Source organism: Emydura macquarii, unplaced genomic scaffold (genome assembly GCF_026122565.2).
Source record: "Emydura macquarii macquarii isolate MOO-44397 ecotype Brisbane River unplaced genomic scaffold, CSIRO-AGI_Emac_v2 contig_3122, whole genome shotgun sequence".
Classification (NCBI taxonomy): domain Eukaryota; kingdom Metazoa; phylum Chordata; order Testudines; family Chelidae; genus Emydura; species Emydura macquarii.
Genome location: NW_027133259.1, coordinates 4,631,278 through 4,657,858, shown reverse-complemented (window position 1 = coordinate 4,657,858; position 26,581 = coordinate 4,631,278). Strand labels below are relative to the sequence as shown.

At 42.1% G+C, this 26,581-nt stretch overlaps 1 long non-coding RNA gene across 2 annotated transcripts in view; it reads right to left on the bottom strand.

The window, feature by feature from the left end:
- LOC137141936 (uncharacterized) overlaps window positions 1-13,968 on the bottom strand; it is a 54,196-nt gene extending 40,228 nt beyond the window's left edge. The window contains exon 1 of one of the 2 annotated variants that reach the window (XR_010916788.1): window positions 13,919-13,968. This is a non-coding gene — a long non-coding RNA (uncharacterized lncRNA). The remainder of the gene's footprint in view (window positions 1-13,918) is intronic. The other variant, XR_010916789.1, reaches the window with a different exon arrangement.
- Between the last annotated feature and the right edge of the window lie 12,613 nt (window positions 13,969-26,581).

Genomic DNA, 26,581 nt, shown 5'->3' with positions numbered 1-26,581 from the left:
TTCTTAGGAGAGTCTGCGATTCACTACTGCTGTAGGCACGAGGAGTTATTTTAACCAGGTTGTTACCTAGTTCTGCAATGACATTGCCTGTTAAATTATTTAAATAAACTTTACTTTTTTTTTTTTTGCCACAGAGGTTCTCTGGATATTGTCAAATGAACAAGTTAAAAATTATTATTTTTGTAGTCTTTAGCCGCTTTGGTATCACCGATGAACTGTCTGTTTAGAAAGGTAATGCTTCAAATGAAGGTTCCAACAATTGCCATGAGGGCCAGATCCTCCCATAGGCACGGCCATTTTGAGCCACCTTACTTCCAGATTCTGGCCACCTCAAGATCATCACCCCAGTGCAAGGAGAATCCTTCAATGGCGTCAAGCTGGCACACAAACTCCAATGCTCCCACCTTCCTTTTGCTGCCAGGGTAGAGGGCACGGCTGCAGGAAAGGCTCAAAGTGGGACGCCTATATAGCAGCCTGAATAAGTCAGAGCATGCTCAGGCCGCTCTAACTTACACTTAGGAACTGTCTCTGTGTACAGTGGCCCAGGGATCCAAAAAGGGCAAAAGTGAGCCCTAGACCATCTTTAGTCCCATCCGGACGACCCCCCACCCCCTTTCTTGCACTACATCTTCCTCAGCTGTAGACAAGGATCTCTCCCTGCGTATTCGGTGTAGAGTCAGTCAGGCTTTTGGCCGAGGGATAGTGGGCCATTCCCAGGAACTGAGCAGACAGCCCATCTGTAGCTCTTGTCAGGACAAAGGGGAAGGTCCAGCAGGCTGAGGCAGCTCAGGATATTTAAATCAGAGGAAAGATGGTCTTGAAGATAAGGCACAAAGGCAGGGTCAGGTGTCAAGACCTGGGATCTGTTGCCGGCTCTGCCAGACTCGCTGTGACGCCTCAGACAAGTCATTTAAGGCAATATTTTTAAAAGTGACCTCACATTTTGGGTGTCCACATTGCTATAACTAGGGCCTGAATTCAGAAATCTGGGGCATCCACCTCTCCAAATGAAGGGGAAGAGAGCGAGAGAGTGCATGTGCATGTCTGAAAATGTGTACCTCAACCTTAGTGCCTCAGCTTCCCAATATGTAAAATAGGGAATAATAATAATACTAATGATAACTTACCTACCTCACCTGGGGAGCTGTGAGGCTTTCTCCACTGTTTGCAAACTACTCAGACGGAAAACGCCAGGGGCTGTGGTAGCTTGGAAACATGGTAGGTCTGAGTTTTCTTCTATTAGGGTTGAGGTGGGGAGGGAAGGAACTTTCTACTAGGAATCGGAGTCTGAGACGGAGTGTTTTGGGGGTAGGTGTATTACAGGAGGTGTAGGTAGTGGGGAAAGGGTTGGGTCTGATTGGAGAAGAGCAGTGAGAGACGTCATCCAGAAAATTCCAGTTTGTTACCTCAGTGTAGTACACTCCCTCCCTGTATTTGAAGGTTTCATTAAATACCATTGGATTATTTGAAGCCATGAAGAATGCAAAAGGAAAATCAATCACTGTATTAAAAATATTAATTTACACAATTACAATATGCTGATTAGGAATTAATGATAATTTTCTGAACATATGTTGCCTTGGTTACAAGCCACATGCAGCCCCATTGTCGGCCCTGGGCTTGAAAGGATGTGAGGGCAGAATTTGGCCCATGCTGTACTAAACCTTAATTAAATGCATACTGGTGAGTCCAAGTTGGAAGCATCACCTGAAACAAACCAAGTACTATCAAACCTGTCCATTATGCTATCTAATACAAGGGATCTATGAAAATATTTAAATATATTTTGAACTGTCTGATTTGACCAGTGCACATATATTTAGCAGCAATTTACAAAAGAAGAAAATGTAAATAGAAATATGCAGTAAAGTACTGTGTCTAGCAGTGTAAATAACTTCTATTGATTCCTATTTATGTTCTCAGTGTCTGAGAAGGGTCTAAGATCTATATTTTAATACAAATTTTGTTTTTTGTTTTACACACCGAATTTTGTATAGTAAGCACCTCAATTTACTGCTTGTAGATGTTTGCAGTGTGTAATCTCTATGAAAAATGTAGCAGAAGTATGGTTCTAAGCTAGCGTGGAAATGTAAAAGTGTCCCACCTCTGTATAGTAGTTAGTTAAACCCAGATGTGTGAACAGTGACAGAATCTGCTTCCCAGGTTCAGAGATTAAACACGGTTTAAAATATTGAGTGGCAGCTTTTGTCAAGTTATTGCCAAAGATCTTGATTCAGATTAATATGAGAAACAACCCAGCGTTCAGGTGAATAATGCTTTTGTACTTTTTTATAGCTCAAATCTACTAAATGCAAGCCCTGTTAAGTTGAAAAGATGGAAGTTTGGTCTAGTCTACACGGTCCTCCGTGCATGTACATAACTCCCGTATAGGGGCCATTTTGAGCTCCCTAAATCGGTGCACTGATAGAAACTTCCATGCAAGGATTTCCTCCTTTCTGTGCAGAGGAGGAGCTCAGACACTTCTATTGCATTGTCCACCCCAGGACACTACAGAGGCCGCTCTATGCAATCCAAAGTCTGTCCCCAGAGAGGAGGTGGCAATTAGCTGGTTGGAGGGATGAGTAGGCAAGGAAGGGGGTAGGGATGGATGTCACCCCACTAGCATCTTGGACATTAGCCCAAAAAAAAAAAATACAGACTGGAGTGGCATTATCTTTTCTGTGTAATCCCCTGAGGGGATCCTGGTATCTGACCCAGAGGCAGAAAGCCTCTATGCGTAGGGTCTTTGGCCTCTTCTGGACTCTTGGAGACCGACCAGGTCTAGTGTCAGCCCCTGGGGCTTTTTCATGTAGGGGTGGGGTGGGAAATCCCACTTCACGCAAGGGGATGGATCTCTAAGAGGGGGTCTTTGTGGAGATATTCTCTTCCAGACTCCATCCCATTTTCCGCACAGAAGGGGATGCCCTTGGTCCCTGAGATACACTGAGCACATGCAGTTCCTATTGAAGTCAATAGGAATTGTGGGTGCTTCCACGTTAATGTGTTCAGAGATTTTTAAAGGGATATTTGGACTTTGTAGGACATCAGTGAGATAGAAAATAAAAGAATAATAAATTCTCTTTCATTGGATTTATTCACTGATCCATTTTCCCTCCATGTTTCTTCTTACAACACCTGAAATGTATTCAGTTACCTTACATAAAAAGAGGCAGTGAGTTTCTATGGCCTGGAACATGCTAGGGAATCCGTGGTGTGGTGTGGAGGGGTACTTCCCACATGACTATCCCCCTGCATATGTGAAGAGGGTGAGGGGCTTAGCAACTTCCATGGCACAATCCCCCCTCTCTAGATGCTATTGAAAGTCTCTGTGAAGACTGGAATCTGATTGGGCTAGGGTGGAACAATTGCACTGCACACATCACACTCCCAGCAACCAACAAGGGATATATGCTGAGAAGCTAATACAGCATGAAGCAAACCTCTCACAGAATAACTGGGAAAGCTCTACAAGGGAAACCTCACAGGATTTTCCTGACCCCCTATCCTCCACCCATGGATTCTGTGATGAAAAGGGTCCACGTGATCAATGGCATAGTCACCCCTCATTCTGTAAATGGAGTTAAGTGATTATGAAGTCCATATTGTAGCGATTTGAGTTGTGCAACAGGAAACTAAGGTGTGAATCAGAAAGAAGGAGGGAGTTTACTTTAACTGATGGCAAAAGCAGATGTTGCTCACCCTTCTCATGTTAACACTTTAGTTGTACCTGTTGTATGTCTAGGACCTAGTGGATTTGAGCTACAGACATGTAGGAAATGTTTAAATCTCCAGTATTATTTTAGAAAAAAATTAAAAACAAACAAAAAAGAAATATGTCGTTTTATTCTGATCTCTCACAGGCTTAACACTTCAATGGAGTTAATTTGAATTTACACTGGTGTGTGAGATCAGAATCATGCCCACAACATTTAAAAGCTATTAGCTAAAACTGTGGTTGATCAGGCTCACATTTTCTGTGAGCAGGATTCTTTCGTTCCGAATTAGCTGCTGTCTATGTAGTTACATGACAAATATGGCCTATTTTATTATATTACATAAGAGTTGGACATAAATTACAGGGCACTTACAGTCCTGCCCTGTAGCAGCCTTACACTCCATCCCTCCTGTAGGAAGGGAATGGCAGTTTAGAGGAACTCTCTGGAATTCACTAGAAAAGCAGATGGTATTTCAAAGCAGCAGGATCGCACATGGGTAGCACTATATTCTAAAATGGTGTCATCTTACATGGTAATTAAAGGCTCAGTTCCTTGCTCAGTCAAATCTCCCATTGACTTGTAATTAACTTCATTGGGACTAGTTTGCCTGCGTAGGAATTTCAGGCTAGATTTTCAAAAGAGCTCAGCATCTAACAGTTCCCATAATGGGGGCTGCTCGGTGCTGAGTACTTTAAGAAATCTAGACCCTAGAAACCGGGCCCTAAAATTTGTAGCCAAAGGTCTTGTCTACATGGAGACACTCAAGAAAGTTAAGATGCATTAACTAAAGCTGTGACGTTAAAGCATATTAACTCCGGGTGGCTGTTCTAATTCAGAAAAGGCCTTCGTTCCCTGTAGCATAATCCTCAGCAAACTGTGGCCAATTTACTTTTCAATGAGAGCATTCACACAGGGATTTAAAGGGCTTTCACTTCACACCTTCAACTAATTTATCTTAAATTTCCTGTGTAGACAAGCTCTTAGAGTAATTAGCATTTTAACTTTAATAATTTAAGGCTATACTGAAATTCTATGACACACACAAGGTGGGTGAGGTAATATCTTTTATTGGACCAACTTCTGTTGCTTAGAAAGACAAGCTTCTGAGTTTACACAGAGCTCTTTTTCAGGCTTCTGTCTCTCACCAACAGAAATTGGTCCAATAAAAGATATTACCTAACCCATCGCATCTCTCTAATACCCTGAGACAGACACGGCTACACCACCACCAAAATTCTGTGTTATTTCTAGTCACGACTAATCACAAATAGTTTAGAAATTCATTCTGAATATGCTTCATGTCCCAAAATAAAGATCCTATACCTACCCTGAGTTACCCTTCTTGACATGGTTTGGCTTGCAAGTCAATGCACAATTTGGTCCTTAGATGCTTACCAAAACCTTCCAAGGCCTCTTTCTTTCCCCCTCTTCCTCCCTCACTTCACCTGAAATTCTTCACAAGCTCCAAAGTAGTTGCTGTTCCTAGGCAAAGTGGAAAGTGCTTGCCTTCTCCAGCCCCGGGTGCATTTTAATGTCGGAGGCAACTATCTGCTCTGCTGACGTCCTGCAGCAGGTTCTGCTGGGGAAGAACCAGAGCTCAAGAGATGAATACAGCAGCCGGCCCAGCAGATGCCTTAAGAATGGAATTCAGCAAAGGTGAGCGTGCAAGGGCTGAGGAAGACAGTGTTAAACTTACAAAAGTGCAGCTTGGATTTGATGTTAGCACTGGCTCTTATTTTTACTCAGGGGGGGTTTACCCATCCTTGCTCGTTACCTTGTAAAACCTGTTCTCTTGCTATGAATGTAAAGAATAATTGCTTGAGCCAAAGTTCTACCACCAGGGAGGTTCTCATGCATAAGATGTTCCGTGCATCTCTGCATGTGGTCAGGACAACAACTCTCCTAACAAATTCCTCACTTAAACCCATATTCCCACTCTGTCCATCTGGCTGTGGGAGTGGTCTATAGATCTCTTCTTCATAAACACACAGTCAGGGCTTAGCTGAGAGCTAGTCTCATGGTACAGGTTACATTTAAGTGAATTTAACTCATTCAAACTTCCTTTGCTTCCTTGATGACAAGTGTAGGTCCTGATCCAGTGAAACACTGGAGCATATGCTCAACTTTAAGTACGTGAGTAGCTCCATGGAACTTGGTAGGATTATTCATGTGTTTAAAGTTAAGCACATGCGTAAGTACTTTGCTGGATCAGGGCCATAGAATGGGTTCCTTAGTGATTTTGTTACTGGAAATTATAATGATTCACTTAAAAGGGGGAGGTGTGGGGAAAGCAATTCTTGTAGCTGCCATCCAATAAATCTTATTTTGGTTTCTGGAAAAAATAATGGAACAAATAATCTGTAAACAATTAAGACCTGCTTCAAAACCCATGAAAGTCAATGAAAGGGCCCCATTACATTTTCAGCGGGCCCTGGATCATACCCTTAGATGATAATTGAATCATGGTCAATAAACAACATGGATTTATAGCATAAAGAAAAGAATAAGCCAGATAAAAACAATATTTTTTTTTTTCAAATCAAAGTGCAAAATTAGCAAAGTAACATCTGGAGTGCAGTCAGCATTAGACAGCACTTCACAAAACCTTACATGGAAAAGTCATTCAAATAGACTCAGCTGTGAACAATGTTAGCTGAACTGGAAAATGGAGGAAGGAATAAGAATAAGAGGTAATGATAACTGGAAATGTGTTGAACTGAGGGTGGAAGGTGTTTGATGAGTACCAAAGAGAATAGCATTTGACCTGAGGTAAAATGTCAAAAGTGCCCAAGAAATTTAGGAGCCTGCAGCCAGGACTACCCTAGGAGTGCTTTACCGCTCTTCAATACCAAGATACTACCAGTGTGGGCACAGTTTATATCAGCAAAACTCCACTGTTGCCAGTATTGATGATTCTAGCCCTCATTTGAGAAAAATAAGATTGTGTTTACACTAGGAGCACTTTATCAGTATAGAACTACTGGTATTTTATAATGGCAAAATGGACTTAGCTATACTGGTAAAGCTGTACTTTGTACCAGCATAGTATAATCACCCCTCATGAGTGAAAGAAGCTACACTGGTCAAAACAGAGATTTGCCAGTATAACTGCGTCTACACTAGGGGCTTTTTCAAGCACAGCTATGTTACTCAGAGGTCACACCTCTTCACACCCCATCAACGTAGCTATACTAGCAGAAGTCTGTAGTGCACACCTCCTCTGAGTCCTATTTTCAAAAGTGAGTTAAGCACTTCGCATTCTAAATCTCATGGAAAGTCCATGCGATTTAGGCTGATAAGTGCCTAAGGGGTCCACTGGGTGGGCTCGGAGCACACCTAACTCACACATAAGACAGCTAAGGGGCAGGCAGGTCTGGAAGAGAGAGCGTGTCCCCAAAACAGCCACTAGCCCAGTGCTTAGGGGCATTCACCTAAGATGAGAGAGACCTGTTTTGCCAATTCCCACGCTGCCTGATTTGGAGTAGGGACTTGAACCCAGGTTTCCCATAGGACTTTAGGGTATGCTGGGGTGGGTCTCTCTCAATCGCTCCAGCTGAAGCTGTTCCAACTTGTATAAATAGTAAAATATTCATTGGGCTAGAGAGAAAGAGAATTTGACTCAATAGCCCAGTGGATCTAGCCCCAAGAAAATAGGATTCAGGTTCCTAAGTCACCTGGGTGTGTTGGAAAATTTCACCAGTGGCCTTACGTAACATTTGCAGGGTTATATCATAAAAGAGTCAGGACTGCCTGCTCTTGCAAGTGGTGATTAAAGCAGATTGAAACAGAAAGGGGAGCTCTCACCGCACCAGCCAAGGAGGAGGGGGAGCGGTGGGAAGAACTGTTCCCCCAAACCTGGGAGAGGAAAGCACAGTTCCCCTCCTCCTCTCCCTTTCTCATGACTTTAACTCCTGGTTAATGGTCTCTGCCCATTATATTTTGGGACAGATTATGGCAGCACCTATACAGGTGCACAGGCGAGGTAGGGGAACAAAGAGCCAGCCACAGAGGGGAGTGCATTCTTTCTCATCTCACAGGGGGGTGTATCAGCTGCATTCTCCAGAAGTTGCAGGAGGCATTGGGGGCGGGGAGGGGGAATAGGGTCAGTATTTCATATACTGCATGTTAGGCAATAACAAGACAGTTCTCCATTCTTGTTAAACTAAAATGGCTCTTTTTTAAAGTTACTGTTTTACAGAACAGCTGCAGCCACAGTTTCGTGTTCTAGCCACGTGCATGCAGAATGACTTCCTGGTGCTTCTTCCAAACTTTCCCCTCCTGCAAACTGTGCTATCCACTCCAAATTCCATGCAGGTAGCTACCGTCAGCTGCTCAGCGCTCCTGATTCCCCTTTGCATTCCTCCAGTAACACAAAGGAGATTTAAAGTGGACATAAATGAAAGGCTGAATATTCCCCCAGTAGAGTGAATCTTCGGGTAGCATTTGAGCTGGCTCCTCACCTCCTATCTCCGAAATGTGTCCCCGCACAAAAGCTACCTCCTCCCTTATTTTAAGGGGGTGTGCTCAGGCCATCACTGACTGGGAAACTGAGAAGGCTGCAGAGCCTGGAGTTCTGGGCTGTATTGACTCCATACAAACTTGTGTATAGGAGAGGCCCTAAGAAGGGCGATCTAAAGCAGCCCCAGGCTTTCTTAAGTCTGATTCCACAGCTATGACAAATAGTTAGGCACTATACAGGATGCCTCAGAGACAAACTGTGGTGTGCTGATGTCTATATTAAACATAATATGTGTATGTCTATTTGTTGCCTGCAGTCAATCCAATGCACGTGGGCTATGCTGACTTTTTTTAGGAGCCAGATGTGCCTCATACTTTACTTCTGATCAACCGGAGACGTGGTGGTTGTTGCTTCTGTCATTGAAGCACCGCTATTGATTCCTACAAGCAGTAAAGCACCTACCAATATTGCATAGGAGTTCTTCTCCCTGTGTTAGGGAGAATTCACAATACAGCACCTCAGTATACCGCCATTGGGGGAATGGCCTGATGCATCTGTTCCAACTCTAAATTCCACATCTGTCCTCCTCACACCCATCTACCTATGTGTTATGTGGAGGTGCAAGGCAGGAGAGCCAGAACACAGGGACATACACATGGTTACCACAAAGATAAAGGCTTTATTAGTGACACCAGAGGGGGCACAGAAGGGCCGACACTATATGGTGAACTAAGAACATTAAATGCCTCCTACACAGCAGCAAGTTACCTCTGAAGCCACCAAAAGCCGCTTACTTCCCATAAACAAGCAAATTGTGCTTAAATGGGAGCTGTGCTCTTTTGAAAACCCAGCCCCAGATCACTACTATATAGAAATGGGGGTGGGGGGCAGGGAGGAGGACGAGAGCTAGCCAATGTAAACCAAGTAATTGTTTCTTTTATTGCACTGATTGACAAGTATTGTTAATAAAAAGTAAAAGAAAATGTCAGAGCGATAAACAATATTCCAAGTTCCCACTGAAGATACTTCTTTTAATTGTGCTCTGATTCTAAACCTCTACCAACAATTCCATCCCTGGAATGAAACCTGAGCCTCCTGGAAGCAGAAGGGCTTCATTATACCATCTCCAGGCTGTTCTATCAAATGACATTTTCTCTTTATCTTTTTCATCTTTCACTTTACATAATAACAGATTCCCATTTACGGAGGAAGTCAGAGGGAAGATAACACTGCAATATACTCTATCTTGTCTAGCAATGCCACTTATAACTTTGTCAGGACCATGAGCTGGGTCAAACATCAATTTGCTCATTTCACCGTCTTTTATACAAGTTTGGCCACATAAAATAAAAAACTACTAGAGCTGGGCAAAGTTTTCCATGCAAACACTTTTTCCATTGAAGAACTCAGATTTGGGTCAATTGACACAATTCATTAATTCGAATCCATTTTGAAAAATTTGTTTCAGTGGAGGGAAAAAAAATGCAAAAACATCAAAACAGTTTGTTTCAGCTTTTCCAAAACCTTTTGACTTTCTGGTTTGGAACAACATTTCGTTTTGGAATTTTTCTCAGTGCTGATTAGAAAAAAAATATATATTAAAAAATGTTTTTTAAAAGTGTAAAATCTAAATGAAATGTTTCATTTTGGGATGACCAAAATATTTTGGGAAACCCAAAACGAACGTTTTTGGAGATTTCAGTTCACCACTAATTTCAAAACATTTTTATTTTGGGTTGACCCAAAACTAATTCCCCCTGCCTGAATTTTTCAGACCTGCACCCAAACTGAATATTCAGATATTTGCACAACCCTAGGACCAACATCGGCAGACAAAGGAGGCTGTATTTATTACAATAAATTTGCATTATTGTTAACTGCATGCATTCAAAATTCATGAATCAGAGCCAAAAACATCATGAGATTAAAAAAAATAATAATAAATGTGGGATTCTTATTTTTTCCCTTTTTAATGTTGGAAAATGGTCACATTTTCAAGCTTTCCTCTGCAGCCATGAGGGCTAGAAATTTACTTTAAACAAACTGATCTTCTCATGTAATAAGATTACTCCAACAGCTGCGGGGAGGGGCTTTAAGAAAATCCCCCAAACCACCAGACACATGATAAAATCATAAGAGTTATCAACAATGGCTTTCCTGCAGTGTGGCCTAGTGAACAGAGCACTGGACTGAGACCTAGGTCTATTCCCTGCTTTGCCACTGGCCTGCTGGGTAACCGGGGCAAGTCACTTCACTCCTCTGTGCTGCACTGTCCACATCTGTAAAATGGAAAAAAAATGACACTAACCTACTTTGTAAAGTGCTTTGAGATCTACTGATGAAAAGTGCTATGTAACAGCTAGGTGTTGTTATTATTATCCGTAATACATCCCAGAAAGTTCCCAGCTATATAAGCAGAACCAAGACAAACAATTCCTATTAGTTTGTCTTTTCCATTTCAAAATAAAAGGGTCCACATTTTTTCCAAATTTATAGACTGGAATAGGCCAATTCGATCCTCCAAGGCAGCAGCAGGATGGAATCCCTTCACCTTTCTAAGAGCTGGACCACAGAAAGCCATTGATGGTGCACGACAGCTTTTGCCAACATTCTCACTACGAACAATGCTTCATATTCTTATGTACTACAAGATGGAGCTCTCTGTATCAGCTCTTTCTCTTTCACATTGCACACCCACAATATCGCCTAGGCTTCAGAGCCATTCCAAAGCTACTATTGCAGCTTTTGGACTGCAGAAGTCTCAGCAGCTATTGGGCCCAACTTATAGAGGAAGTTTGGCCAGTGGATCTGCATAGACCCTACTCTGACCCATATACACTAGGGTAGAAGGAAGCACAATACCACAATGACAAGGATTGCAGGCTTTCTGTTTGGATTCCCTACATCGTGTCCCCACAACCCTCAGTTCAGCAGAGTCTCACTAGTTCTGCTGCATTCAGGGCCTTCCATGGTGCTTATAAAGGCTGGAAAGTTTGGCCCTGATACATTATATACCTAGAAATTCCAATTAGGTAAAGCAAAGTAGTCAGGAGTGGGCAGGACAGAGCTAACACTCAGACAGGACCATCTCAGTGAAGAGGAGCTCCCAGTTATTTTCAGCAAAATCATACAGTGAAAGCAAAGTTAAAGATGTTATCACTGATCCAAACTGAAAATGATCGCATGGCAGCCAGCCCATGTGTGAAGGAAATGGCCATCAGGGGAAAGGAGTAAAATAAAGGGACCAGAGAGTGATTAATTCAGACCTTGGACTGAAAGTTATGGAGGGTGCTTTACCTTTCTCTCCCCCCTGACAGAATCACACCTGCCTCTGGGTACAGTGAGGCACTTTAAAAGAAAGATGATAAGCTGGCCATGATACAATCAACCATTTCTTGGCTGGGCAGCAAACTGGATAAGCTAGCAAGCAGATGGACCAACCTTGAGGAATAGTTGAGGCCAAGAGGCCGAGGGCCACCCATGTAGATCAAATGGGAAAACTCTAATGGAAAAGACATTTTGCAGGTTAAAAATATAACAAACGCATTAACCCGTAAGTCATAAACCAACAGCTGGAGAATGGGGAGAGGACGGGGAGGTGAGGGGGGTGGAGTCTCCCTCGGCTGCCAGTGAAAGGTGGCTAACTGGAAGGACACAGTCTGCTTTATCAAAAATAGACTCCCACAGTCCGTAAGCCAGTGACTCTGGCCAGGACCTGCTTTATGTGGAGAAAGCTAACCACATTCTATTGAGATGGCAAAACAACTCTACTCCACAAACAAGTGGAACAGTCTTCCAAGTAAAGAGGAAATATTACAGACATTTCAAGAGTCCCCCCGTTCATTGATGTTGGTCCCAAAACTCGAGCCAAACAGCAGGAACGCAGCACTTCAAAACACATTCCGGTGGTTCTGGAAGCACAGACATCTCTTCTGTACCAGATAAAAGCTTTGTATTGCACATAACGACAAGATCTGAGACTATGAGCCCATGAAAAAGCTTCCTACAACACTCAGCGTGAAAGACACAATGACTGAAGAATCCATGGACAAGGAAGGAAGGAGCCTCAGTAACCAAGGTGAGTTGGAGTAAAAGCAACAGACAGCAACACCACCAAATTCTGCACCATACAACCATACAACCCAGCTTGATCCAGTTCTTTCTAAATGACACCCATACAACTCCAGTCACTTGCACTGATGGAAGTGAAGGCAGAATTTGGCTCTATGGCTTATGACGGTTGTGAACGTAATGTTCCACCCAGTGCAGGGTCTGAGCACCTGAAACATGCTCACATCGATTATACAGTACTTGTATTGCGTGTTCTCGGTTTGAAAGTACCATTGGGGCAATGGGGAAAACTGCTGTCATCTGAAAGTTTGACTTACTGCATATAGTTATTAGAAGGGGCTTACTGTTCATATCTCAGCTGCACATCTGGCTGAGAGACAGGGTGGGCATTGCCTTGAAAAATGTAGACAGACAGACAGACAGGCCACCAGGGTACTGTGACGGTGCTGCCACTAACAGCCATTATCAGCTCCTGTCTCTCTTGCACTCCTCTAGCGTGCCCCAGTCTCTACCACCCAGGAGAGAAGCCGTCAGTACCACTTGCCTTTCTGCAATCTTCCTTCTCCAGCCCAGTACTCCCACCACCACTGCAGCAACCGCAGCCACCGAAAAGAAAATGCTGGTATGTGTCCACAGGGGGAAACAAATGAGGATGCCCACAGCTGTTCATTTTACAAACTCACTAGCTCCTGCAGCTTCCCCGACAAAGCCTGGAAATGGCATGAAGCACAATGGGACTAGGATAACCAGACATCCCAATATTAGGGGCTTTGTCTTACTATATGCAACTACTATGCTCCCTCCCCTCCCCACCTGCTGAAAAAAAAAGTGTCCCAATTTTTCACACTTGCTATCTGGTCACCCTAAGTGGGACTGCCATCTTGTAGAGAGCTTAGGAGTTACCAGATGCTTATTATAATACACTTAAATTCAATTGATAAACTTTTAATAAAGCTTTTAATTACATTGTTCTCTGCTTTTTGTTTTGTTTTGTTTTGTTTGTTGGTTTAAGATCTTATCTCAATCATCTGTTCATTGGCATACTGCTACATGTTGGGAACCCACTCATTTGGGTGCATTCAGATCCTGTTCTCCAACACCCAGTTTAATAGATTTTAAGGCTAGCCCGTACCATAGACCCTCACCCACTAATTCCTGCATCAAGACCATAACTTCTCTTTGAGCTGCAGCACATCTTTTAGAAAGACACCCTGGTCTTTGATCACCTTCAGCTGCACCCCTCTTTATTTAATCCAGGAATACTGTGAAACAGTCAGAAAGAGATTCAGTTTACTTATGCAAGGGGCTTGTCTTGCACCTGTTTTAAATACATACCAAGTACAGAAATGAAGCAAGGGGCTGTCTTCAGAAAGAGCAAACAAAATTATTGCAGGCTACTGCAGGAGAAGCAGGCCAAGGAAGACTGTTTAATCAGTATGGTTTGGTAAAGTGCTACAGACTGGAACAGACCCCACTGGCTAAAGAAAAGAGACAATTTTGAAAGGCTATGGACATTTTTTAATACTAGGAAATGATGTGTGACAGCATTTTCACCCTGGTCAGAGACAAAGGAAAAGTCAGACTCTACCACTGGATGAACTTTTTTAAGTTGCATGTGTGAGAATCAGCGATAAGAAAGGGAAAGCTGGAGAAAATCATAACAGGTACTTACCAGTTGGCAGACAGAGCACGCAGCAAGCAGTGACCAGTTGCAAAATGGCCCCCCTAGGACTGGAGCTGTTTGGCTCTGCCAAATTTAAAGGGCCAGCCTTACAAAGGCATGCTTGGAAAGAAGTCTGTGTAAGCAGGCAAATCTCCATGAGGGAGAGGTAGGCCCTGATCCTATAGACATTGGTGCTTAAGTTTAAGCATGTCAGTGATCCCAGCCATTCATGTGCATTAAATTAAGCATGAGCATAGCTGTCTGCAGGAGGGGCCTTACCAAAGTCGAGGCAGTGACCAAGGAAGATGATGTTCTAGCATCATGCCTAATACTGCAACGTCACACACAGTGTGGATCTGCAATGATCATGGTAACTTCTCCTTATGCTGAGATGCTTCGGTCACTGCTTACTACAAACACAAGGCAAATATTCAAAAAATACAAGAAAAAGTCATAATTAAAATGACCCACTTAAAACCTCAAATAACTGCAATGAATTTTTCATTATTGCAATTTCCCATTTATTAATAGATTAGTAAAAATTTATAACTTCATTCCTTTAACAGTTGGTGCCCGTTTGTGACTTGGTCCTGGTTTTTCCCATATAGGAGACTGAGTACAATTACAGGTGCACAGGACTGATCAAAGTAAAGCCACTGCAATTACTGTTTTACAGCTAGTCACTGTTTTTCCTGCATAAATTGGTTATAGAAACACACCTTATACTATGTCAGTTTTCATGGTGGGCAACCTGTATGGATCAAATATGAATCAGCGGACCCTAGATATTTTTGCTAACCCTATCGTTGACTTACTATGTGATCCTGAGTAATCTGTAGAGTCTCTGTGCCTCCATTTCTCCATCCTTTTAATGGCGACAATGATACTTCCATCTTTTGTAAAGGGCTTTGAGTTCTGTGGATGAAAAGCATGGTAAGTGTCAAGTATTAATTTTATTATATTGTAAGTGCCTAACTCCCATTGACTTTCAGTGAGAGTGAGGCACCTAACTGCCATTTGTCTTTTGAAAATGTCCCACTAGGTTCTGCTTTTGAAGTGGTACTACTGCAGAGAGACAAACAGACAAAATTAGTCCCCAATCTTTCCAACACTTAAACACATTTTTTTTTCCATGTAAGTTGTAGTCCATTAACTTCAATGGGACTATTCACCAGTGTAAAAATGACACATGTACTTGAATGTTTACAGGATCGGGGCCTTAGTTTTCCATAGATTTTTCTTTTTCTGGTTAAAAGACACAGGCGTTGATGATCTTAGTTCTTTATTTAATACCGGTGTTTTCTCTCTACCCACTCAGTTTATTCTGCACTCTTAGCCTTCCCATAGCTCAGTGTGAGAAATTCCCTTCTCTTTTTTAAGTCAGCAAAGTTTGGTATTATGGAAGCATATTGCCTGCTGAAGATATTTTACTGTGTGAAAAATTAATTAAAATCTTCCCTCCCCGAATAAAACACTATACATTCAATAACGTGGAATTGCAGAAAACACATAACCCACTGATTGCATCCAGGCATAAGAGTCTGTGACTTTCTTTTCAGCTTCTTAGTACCACAGGGATTGCTCTGCAGGGTTCATTTCTACAGTATCTTTCAGGAAACAAGGTGATCCTTTGCCATTCTTTGAAATGTCCAGATGGATAAGGGACAGATTCTAATTTCAGTTAGACCTGAATAAATTTAGAGTAACTTCATTGACTTCAAAGGAATTACTTCACATTTATGGCAGTGTAGGTGAGCTCAGACTCTGTCCCGTCTATGCTCAGTCCTCAACAATTCCCAGGCATGTCCACTTTGCATTTGGTGTCGCAGTGTAGGTCCTTGAGTTTTTAAAATGTGTCGTTAGTGTGACTGATGACATGTTATTAACATGGCATGAAATGTTGCCAGACGTTACCTAAAATTGGAATGTGTAATGACAGTTGTGGGCCTGATTCTACCCTCACTTTGTACCAGTGTCAGTCAGACGTAGCAACAATGTGGTCAGTGAAGTGACACTGATGCAAAATCAGAATGGCCCAATGGGCTAAATTCTGCTGTCTGTTAGAATCATGAAACGCCATCTCTTTCAATGGGATTGAACATGTGATAATGGAGTGATGAATTTGCGCATAATGACTCGTTCTTAACACTATGTCACACAAATAATACTTATGCAATAAGACTTAAAGTATTCTGGATTCAATCAATGGGGTCAGGTTTATTATCCCAAGATGTTTTAATAATAGGAATTTGTGGGCAATCAGTATAAGGGAATTCTTTGTTATGCCCCCCCATGTACACCCTTATGATGTGATTGTGTATGATTCATGTTCACCCTTATAGTGTAATTGTGTATTATTTAATGCAAAGTACATAAGGTAAGATGTTTTTGGAATGTTCATGGCATACTGAATATTATTGTTATTATTATTGTTATTATTGTTATTGTTATAGTAATATAGTAATATGACTGTTGCAATGTCATGTCTATGGTTATGAGGCTTCGCTATGTAATATTCCCAGATATGTGTCTCATGGCTTGAGGCAGATTTAGACAAAACTCTACAGAGTTGAGAAGCAATTCACACCTCATTAGGACTGGTATAGAACAACTGAACTCAGCATTCCAGGAATAAAGGACTGGCCCAGAAGTCAACAAACAAATCCAGAAAGGACCACAGTGACTGGGGGTTTGGAGGGAGCCATACACAGACATTCTTTGTCACCTGACCCTGAAGAGGGGAGGGATGAAGTAACATTTTTAAAAAGGAGGGACATTTTGCTGCTCTCTCTCTTCCACTTCCCTCTACAAACACCACCAAGCAACTGAAGTGCTGACCCGGGGGAAGCCTGGCTGGAGGCGGACCAGCCAGCCTGTGATGAGAATCATCTAAGACTGTAAAGTTGCTGAAAGCATTAATCTTAGTTTAGAATGCGATTTGCCTTTTATTTACTTTTGATCAAACCTGACCTGCTTTCCTTTGGTTTATAATCACTTCAAATCTTCTGTACTTATAGAGTGATTTGTTTGTTTTGTCTAAAGCAGTGCATGTGGTCTGAGGTGTGTAGAGACTCCATTTGAAGTAACAAGGCAGGTGCATAGCAATTTCTTTGCTAAATTGACAAACCAATGTGCTTGCAATGGGCAGTGGGCAGCATAAAACATTGTAGGATGGCAATTCCTAGGGTTACCTCTGGGACTGGGGCATGTTGAGTGTAGTCACACCATTGCATAATCCCATGAGTGGCTGGCTAGAGGCACTCACTCACTGAGTTAGGAGCAACTTGATTGCTGTCGGCTGTGTGTGGGCTGACCCAGGAGTGGGGGTTCATGCAACAGAGCAAGTGCAAGACGGGCTCCAAGAGTGAGGAATTGGGGTGACACAGCAATACAACAGTCCAGATTGCAGAGGGGAACGTTACACCTTGACATATCACAAGATATCCTTCTGAGGTATTAGTATGGAGTGTGAAATTTCACCATCCGGGGATAGAAACTTAGATAGGAAGCACTTCTGTACTGTAAGTGAGATAACAGATAAATAGGACTAAAGAACTTTGGCAAATGTTAAGACTTTTCTTTTCTGAGCCAGCCTGACCTTTATAAAAACATCAGTCCTACAAAAATTGGGTCACCCAAGCTTTATTAGCTGGGGGAAGTTTTAAAACTTTTGTCCTCATTACCATCACAAAAAGTAACTGTGAGTGTGTATTCCCAGTTGTGAAGACAGAGAAAGATTCTTGCATGGCTCAGATAGGCTCTGAGACAGCAAAACACTTTAATCCATGCTTTGCTGTGAAGGGATGGATTTAAAAGCTGAATAAGTGCTTTGCTGAACACAGATGGACTAAGGAATGTGGTGTAAGGTAAGAATGTGCTTAAGTAGTTTGCTGAACCAGTGCCTTAACTGCCTCTATGCCAGGGTTCTGGTGAAGAGTTTGGGGAACTCTATTCCTCTGCTGCATCAAGAACTATCAAATCCCGTATAAAATATGCCATATGTATATACCAATCTCTGCCCTGTAATTTTCTGTCATGGTCATTGCCATGTCAAGCAGCATTCCATATAAAATCAGACATTTGATTAACTACACAATTGTCTGATTATTTATTTTTGCATTATTCTAACTTTGTTTCCACAAGCAAAAGTGATGCAACAAAAACCTATTGGTCAAATGGTCACATCCATTGTGGTGGCAGCAAACTGTTGTATTTGCGATGCAAGTAAAAGTGAGGCTGCTCAAAGTGATTTCTTATCAGCAAAAACAATAGGTGCTTGCTCCAGAAAAGTAAAGCATGCAGCCGCAGCAGGAGAAATGTTGCCAGTGGTTCTCACAGAACTGGAACGTATAGTTTTCTTTGGCAAATAAATTAGCTGTAAGAGCCAAATGTCTTCAGAAACAATTAATCCTCTGGTAGCTGTCTTTTGCTTAAATTCTCTAAAAAGCATCAGTAAAGCACTGTGAAACATGAAGCTATTCCAAATGCAGTCAGTTTGATAAGGCAATGTCTACTCCGATTTAGACACTTGTTCTGACAAACCTAATAAGCGAAAGCTCTGTGGAAAAGAAACAGCAGTCTGTTGGCTGCATGGCAGGAGGTCACGGATTAAGCTCCCATAGTGGCCAAAGGATCCAGCGAGAGCTACGCCAAGATACAGACAACCAAAAGCAAAATCCTGCTCTTAGATTTGCATGGCAGAACTTAAATCCCTGCATACGTGGACTCAGAGTCTAGCTCTCCCATGCAGAATTTTTCCACTGAGTGCATCTCAGGGAGGGTTTATTGGGGGAAAGGTGGGAGACTTCTTCACAGGGCATTTTTCCCAACTCCATGCTACATCCTGAGCCTGATGGAGGCAGGAAAGGGGTAAGAAATAATCCCCTGCATTCCAAAGGAAATAACCTCTCTTCAAGGGCAAAAACCAGAGTTCCCACATATTCACATTTTAAATCCATCCCTTACAGGGCAATGGCTTGGTAGAAAATAGAGGTCCCAAAGGACACCAGTTTATGAGAGCAAACAGATACTGGCATCCAGCTTGCTGTTTCATTCCAGGTTTGCCAAGTAGCAGTGACAGGACTAATTATGTAAAATCCAAATCCAATTTGTGTCTGGATTTCCTTTACCAGCTCAGTGCTAGAGTTTGTAGAGCTGACCAGGAATTTTTTCACTGGAAAATGCCAGTTCATTGAAACCAAAACATTTCTGTGAAATGTTTCAGTTTCCACAAGACTTTTGTCAGAAATGTTTCCTCTCACATCCTGCATGGGGTATGTGATTAGAAAGTGCAAAAGAGGCAACTCAAATTAATGAGGCGATTAGGGCATTTACGTGGCATATGGGGGAATCTAGGTTCGAGGCCTTAGTCTGCCTGATTTGGAGCAGAGACTTGAATCTGGGTTTCCTACATCCCAGGAAAATGTGCTGACCAGCAGGCTCCAGTGTTAGTGTATCTCAGGCTCCCTTGTTTAAGCTGTTGTGCTTTATATAAATAATTAAATTTTATTGGTCCACAGAGAGACTGACTGTGATTCAGAGCAGGGACTTGAATCTGGATCTCCCACTTCTCAGCCCGGCAGCCAGGGTGGGTCTCACTCGGATATTTTTTTGAGAAGTCTCAATTTCATTCTGAAATGGAACAACAAATTTAAAAACCTCAACTTTTTTTTTCTTGTTTTCCAACAGCCTGACTCACCTTTCTGCTGCCAGCTTTCAGTGTCTCTTGCTAGCTGCCCAAAACTCCTGATTATAAAATTACCCAAGGCCCTTATTTTTTGGCCTGCCCGTATCTTCCAGAATCAAGGGAACCTTAACATTGAAAGGGCTGTTAGAAAGAACGAAGGGCGTGAGCCAAAGCCCATTGAAGTCATTGGTTTTGGATCAGGGCTACGGCCCCAGTCTAACCAAGTACTTAAGCATGTGCTTAACTTTAAGTTAGGTAAACAAATGGAATAGATCCATCACAACCAAAGAACTAAGGCCTTGGTCCTGCAGAGATGTATGCATGTACTTAACACTACACACAGCAAGCAAGTCAACGGGTCTACCCACAGTGTTTGCAGGATCAAGACCTTAGTTCTTTGCTTGTAATGGATCTATTCTGTTTTTTTTTAAAAAGTGTTTGTGCCTCTCAATAGAAATGAACTTGCTGAGTGCATTGAAAAAAAGAAATGAATGCTTTTCAAAAACTAGGAGGCATCCTTTAGTTACATAAAGAACAAAACAAGTGACTTCACAACAGACAACAAATATAATTGTTCCCTATTGTCAAGTACATCACAGCCTTCATAAAATAGTCCAAACAAGTGCTTGCCTGAAGCAGAGGGTGCAGCATTCATTTTCATTCTTTTCAGATGATATTTTATGCTGATTTTTATAAATTATTATTACTATTTTATTCACATTTTTATGATTGTTAAAAGTGAAAGTAATTTTTTTTTTAAAAGAAAAAAAATATTCTTGGTCTTTATGTGAATCCCTGGTCCCATTGAAGTCAATAGCTATTTTATTATTATTATTAATAATTGCTTGTATTATCATAGCACCTAGGAGCCCCAGTCATTGCTATTCACTTCACTGGAGCCTGGATTTGAACCTCGGATTTTTGTTTTCAACCTGCTGAAACCAGAGTTCCGTTGTCTGTATTTCTTCAGCAAGTGATCACGCTATTCCAGTCATCCCAAATAGGACGGGGTGATGGCACAGCCATTAAGGACTCACCCCCGCCCCAAAGCGAGCCACATGTTCGCTGTCTTCTCTTGGCATGTACATGCTTAACAGAATAGTAGATTTGCACTTTGCATGTCCCTGCTTCGGTCTGGTTCCCTTTCACCCACTGGGGACCGGTATAGCAATCCTGATGTGAATAATGTGTAAGTATTGTCTTTTGGATGCCTTTATTTCTAAGCCATGATATTGCTTTGGTATATGTTACAGTTTAATGGAAATGACTCCCATGTAACATCATTGTGGTCAGATGTATTTATTCAGCATTAAGAAACGGTTTTCAGCTATTTCTTAATGTGCACTGTACTGCCAAGCCATTCCAAAAATAACAGAGATCATAAGTATCTGTATGCGCTGTACTTTCAAGGAGAAAGTGTTCTGTCAAAGCTTTCAGTGGACAAACTCTTATCATCCTGTACACGCTGTTAGAGGTCATTACAAGGACCTAAAGGAAGTGACAGGGTATGTGCATCTTGAGTCTTTGGGCCAGATCCAAAGCCCATTGAAGTCAATAGAAAGACTTCAGTGGACTTCAGCAGGCGTCAAGTAAAGAAAGCTGAAAGTAATCCAGTAAGACTTCTTCTCTTCTAGTTGCTGAAGTTCAGATGAGATAGGAGAACCTCTGCAGGGAATTTGGCTTTCGTTCTTTCTTAAACAAGCCATATTTGGAAATGGAAAATAGCCCTATTTAGATTATTGAGTAAACAGCATTAGTTACAGATTCTGCTTTTTTCCACTGCCTATATAAACTTACTTGGAATACTGTTGTGTTCAGATTGAGAGACAAGAAGTTATTTAATCTTCCTAAAGGTTTAGGGCCCGATTCTGCCACCCTTACTCACATTGAGAAACACTGTTACTCAATGAGTAGCCTTATTGCACTCAGCAGCGCTACTTGCAAGATAAGGTTCATCTTAATGTGAGTAACGGGGACAGAATCTGAGTTTCAGTGTGAAATGCAAATAGGCTTCCACAAGCCAAATTCCAGTCTGAGCCGCAACGTCGAAGTGTTGTCTATACTTAGAGCACTAGCGCGAAACCCATTAGCCCGGGTCTGTGTGGACATACCTTTATAAGGTTAACAAAGCATTCTCTAATCCACCCTGATTTTCTTTTAATGTAATCCTTATCTGTAACGATGTGGAGAATTTGGATTAATAATGATCAGCTTGTTGTTCCTGAACTGTTCGTTTTTGCTTTTACTACTCACTGAGTGTGACTGGTCAGTAAAGTCACATGACATTGTTTCTGCTTTCTGACAGGATGAGCGACTGGGTGATTTGAAAAGACAGAGCAACAAATAGTGAATGAATAATGCACTTCTTGGCACAAATTCTCAGAATCATTTGAACTAAAATTAATTAAATGTTCTTGATTCACTAATATTTTCAAGATTACCTGGCAGTTGTCCAAGATTACTGAATAATATCATTCCACGAACCATAGCAAACCAGAGTTGGCACTGTTACTGGCTAAAATATTAATCAATGTTTATTTTTGTGTGTATGTGTAGTACAATAACACCTAGAGTCCCCAACCAAGAACTAGGCCCCATTGCGCTAGGCACTGTACAAACATGTAGCAAGAGCCAGTCTCTTCCTCAAAGAGCTCACAATCTAAACCAGTGTTTCTTAACCTGGGGTTTTAGAGGGGTCGCAAGTGCAGAGCTGGTATTGGGGGTGGCAAGAAAGGCAATTGCCTGGAGCCACAGGGGCGCCATGAAACTAAGTTACATGCCTCAGCCCCGTGGGGGTGGGACTCAGGCTTCAGGGGTACAGTAGTTTGGAAAGGTTAAGAACCACTGATCTAAACAATCAAGAAAAAAAAAAGGGTGTAAGAAGGAAAACAGTCACAGAGAGGAGAAGTGGCTTATCCAAAGCTACACAGCAGGTCAGAGCCAGGAACAGAACCCGGGTTTCCTGACTTCCAGTCTAACTGGCCTCATCATGTTTTTAACCAGTTGACACAATAATGTATGATTAAGTTAATAATAGAGGGCTTTTTTCTTAAGGTTAACTCCCCTCCCCCCTGAACTTGCGTGTGAAATATTAGCTCCATCTCTGAAGGCTTACGACTCTCAGATTCAAGCCTCTTGAACAGACACCAGAGTCCAGCTGTGGCAACCCTGTTAAGGGCAAAGCTGAATATGTTTTCACTTCCTTCATGATTTGTGTATGTGTTTGTACAGTTTGTTGCATGTAGAGCAGAGATGTTGGGAGTTGCTGGTTTCCTCGTTTGCTCAGTTCTGCAATGGTTTTAGGGTTTACTTGAGGACATGTTGCCCAGTCTGAAAAGATTGTCGGAGTTGTTATTTCTTTTGTCAAGGTGCCCAGAGTCTTTTAGAATAGTGGGTGCCAGAAAAAAAATAGTTTGTTATTTACATGTATTCTCTCTTCAGCTCCCTGCTGTGGGATAGGCTGCATCCCTCCTCTGTGAGAGGAAAGGGTCACCCTCTTACTCCCTGTGGGATTGGCAATTGACTGAACCTCTTGTTGCACTGTAAACAGTTCACCTCTGCAGCCACTCTACTGGGCTGAAGGCAGTTCTATGTGTTGTTTTTGTTTTCAGAACAGCGTTGTTTACCTCCAACTTTCAACCGTGCTGCTGTACCGAACAACCGCGCGCAGACTCACCTCACAGCTAGCGGCGCCCGTATTAGGGCCCTGAATCAGAAAAGCACTTCAGCACATGCTTAACTCCATCAATATTCAGGGAAGCTCGTAAGGGCATGATTTCAGTGGGACACAAGCAAGGGCTTAACTGGATGCTTCCCGGAGGTGAGGCTTAGCAGAGTTTCTGTCATTGTTTCAAATGTTGCTTAAATGAGTCCCCGAAGTAGGCAAAACTAGGGACAGTCCCAACTAAATGATCTGTTAGGGCTCAGTGAAGCCTTCAGGCTCAGCTCTACGTATGGGGCAGTCTGGAGCCTTCAGAAGAGAGCTGGGAAGGAACTGGAGATGCTTTTCAGAGGCAGACTTCCTCCTGAGCTCCCTCTTTCACTGTGGAGGAAAGGAAGAGGGAGTGTGCGGCATCAACCCTTTACATAATGTAGTATACATCCCTCTTTGCATCCAGCCAGCCCATTCTCCCTTACAAGAAGGGGGATTATTAGACACACAGCTCCTGCTCTTCCACTTGGGTCAAGATCCGGGTAGGTCCCCTGCAGCCACACAGTAGATATTCTTCCACCCATGCCCCTTTGTCCAGACACACAGGACCAGGGCTCAATCTAACCGCTAATAATCACTAGAACACCACCATGATCCTCCTCCCATTAAAGTCAGAAGCAAAACAACTTCCCTTTCTTTCAGTGGCGGCAGGATTGGGCCATAAATAATCGAACTGGAATGTTTTCAGCACTATTTGTAAGGCCTTCTTACTAGTTAAAAAAAGGCCATGTGACCTGGTGGATAAAGTACTGAAGTGGGACACAGGAGACCTGGGTTCTAGTCTGGCTCTGCCACCAGTCTGGTAGGTAACCCTGGGCAGGACAGTCCCCTCTTTGAGCCTCAGTTTCCCCATCTGTAAAATGGGGATAATGATATTGCCTTCCTTTGTAAAACACTTTGAGATTTCCTGATGAAAAAAGGGCCATCTATGAGCTAAGTATTAGTAAGCAGATATCAAGAATGGGAGTTGGAAGGCTCAATCATCTGACTTCTCCCACTTGTTTTCCTTTTTTTTTCAGCAGAAGTAGCTTTAAAAAAATATTCCTGCTAATTTTCAGGTGACTTAGTGATGCTAAGAAACCCCCATTCACTAAAAGAGCTGCAACATGGGGAAAAGTCTTAGAAGGATAAAAGCACAAACAGGTCCGTGGACACACAAATGACATCCGTTCAGAATTAGCTCTGCCCCTTTTATCTGTCTAAAAAGTCAAGTTGAATTCCAGCCTTAGGATTCCCAGGAGACATTAGCTTTTCATCATGAATGAATGGCTGATCACATTATGACAGATGAATGATCATCAGCAGAGGCGTTTACCAACATACCATGCACTCCCACACTCATTGTGGAGGAAGCCTAATGAGCAAATGACCTGCTGAAACTTTCAACCTACTTCCTGTAACTGAGAACTCTTTGGTACTTTGTCTGGAATGCAGATGCCTGTCAGTCATAGGGTCATAAATGGGATTAGGGGCTGCGTCTGGAAAGGCCGGCAACTAGTCTTAGCTGATAGTTCTAAAAATACAGATGTTTTCTGGCTGCTTTGCAATTACTCACGGATACCTCCAAATCTTTTAAAAAGACCCAGATCCTCAAAGATATTTAGGCTCCTAAATGTCATCGATTTCAATGGGTGATAGGTTCCTAAATACATTTGAGGGATCTGAATCCAGTGACTCTTTTAAGGTCCCAGTCCTGCAATCGAGTGCATACAGGGGCCCCCGTGCAGCGCCTCATTGGTTTCACCCAGACATAGTTAATTGCAGGATCAGGGTTTTAGACCCTCTATTTTGACATTGACATCACCCATCTGACCCCTCTAGTAATGCAGCCATTATGGAAAATTCCTACAACAAGTAATAGAAATCTAGGCTTTAACTGGTTTTTTAAGGCCAACCTATAAAATGTAATAAAAAATACACCAGCGTTAGACACCTATAGGATGATTTTTAAAAAAGCTACTAAAATAACCTCATTTTCCGTTAAATTCTATAGGTTCAGAATTATTTCTGTAGCGTCCCTATTAGAAAATTATTGCAAGCGTTATATGCCTGCAAATCCAGTCATTATTATGGTGTCAGAGCAATGTCCTGATTGACTGAAATTAAACCAATACCAGTTTGGAATTTTGTGACTGCAGCCAATGTACTTATTTCATCACTATGGCTGCAGAAACAAAAACAGTCTATAGAAATGTGGTTGACCGAAATAAAAGAATTAAGAGAAATGGAACAACTTACTGCCTGTTTTAGATTAAGAACTGAACTGTTTGTGGAAAGATGGGATGGAATGGTATTTTAAGAGATCATTTGATATTGGTGTAACTTTTATCAAAATAACATGTATACCTGCAGTAACTTATAATCTACCCTGTCTACATTCTGCTGTCCCTTCTTTTTTTATATTTGTCACCCTTTCCTTCATACTTACATTAGGAATAATTGTACTGTCAATTTTCTTTTAATTATATTGCAGCAGTGTCCTGATGACCCAACCAGGATCAGGGCCCTTTTGGGCTAGGTACTGTACAGACAAATGGCAAGACAGTCCCTGCCTTGAAGAGCTTATAGTCAAGACAAAGGGTGGGAGGGGAAAAGAGGCATAGAGAGGAAAAGTGAACTGCCCAAGGTCACGCTGCAATAGTGCTGGCTTGAAAACAAGAATTCCAGTGTTGAGGTTTCAACATTTGTTTTTGTTCAGCATCAGAAATGAAAATGAGATATTAGTCCAGTGTTTGGTTCACAGATCTGGGAGACCCTGGTTCAGTTCCCTTCTCCAAAGAATGCAGAGCAGTGACTTGAAGTGTCCTACACCCAGGAGAGGGCCCTACCCATTGGGCTTGAAGGGAGAAGGTGGTGTGTATATGTGTGTGTCTCTTTCTGTTGTAACCAAAATTCCATCCTGGATCTGACAACCCTTCCCAACAACATTTTTGTCAAAACTCTCATGTTTTCACAAAAAGATTGTTAGGACAAATTGGCATTTTTCAATTAACGTTTCACCTAAAAATTCCCAACCAGCTGAACATAGCAGGTCAATGACCAACCTAGGAATGAAACCCAGGTCTCCTGACTTATCCCCCAAACCACATTGCCTCTCTCCCAAATTCTGTTTTTCTTTAATAAAAAGTTAGAAATGTATTTCCTAAAGAACCGTTGTGGTTTCATCCCAGTCAAATTCCATAAAATTTCTCCATAATGGAGGCAAGGAGAGGGTTTTGCACCCACTTCAATCATTCTACAAAAGCTTGTAAGATCCCTGCATGGAATGCAGCTG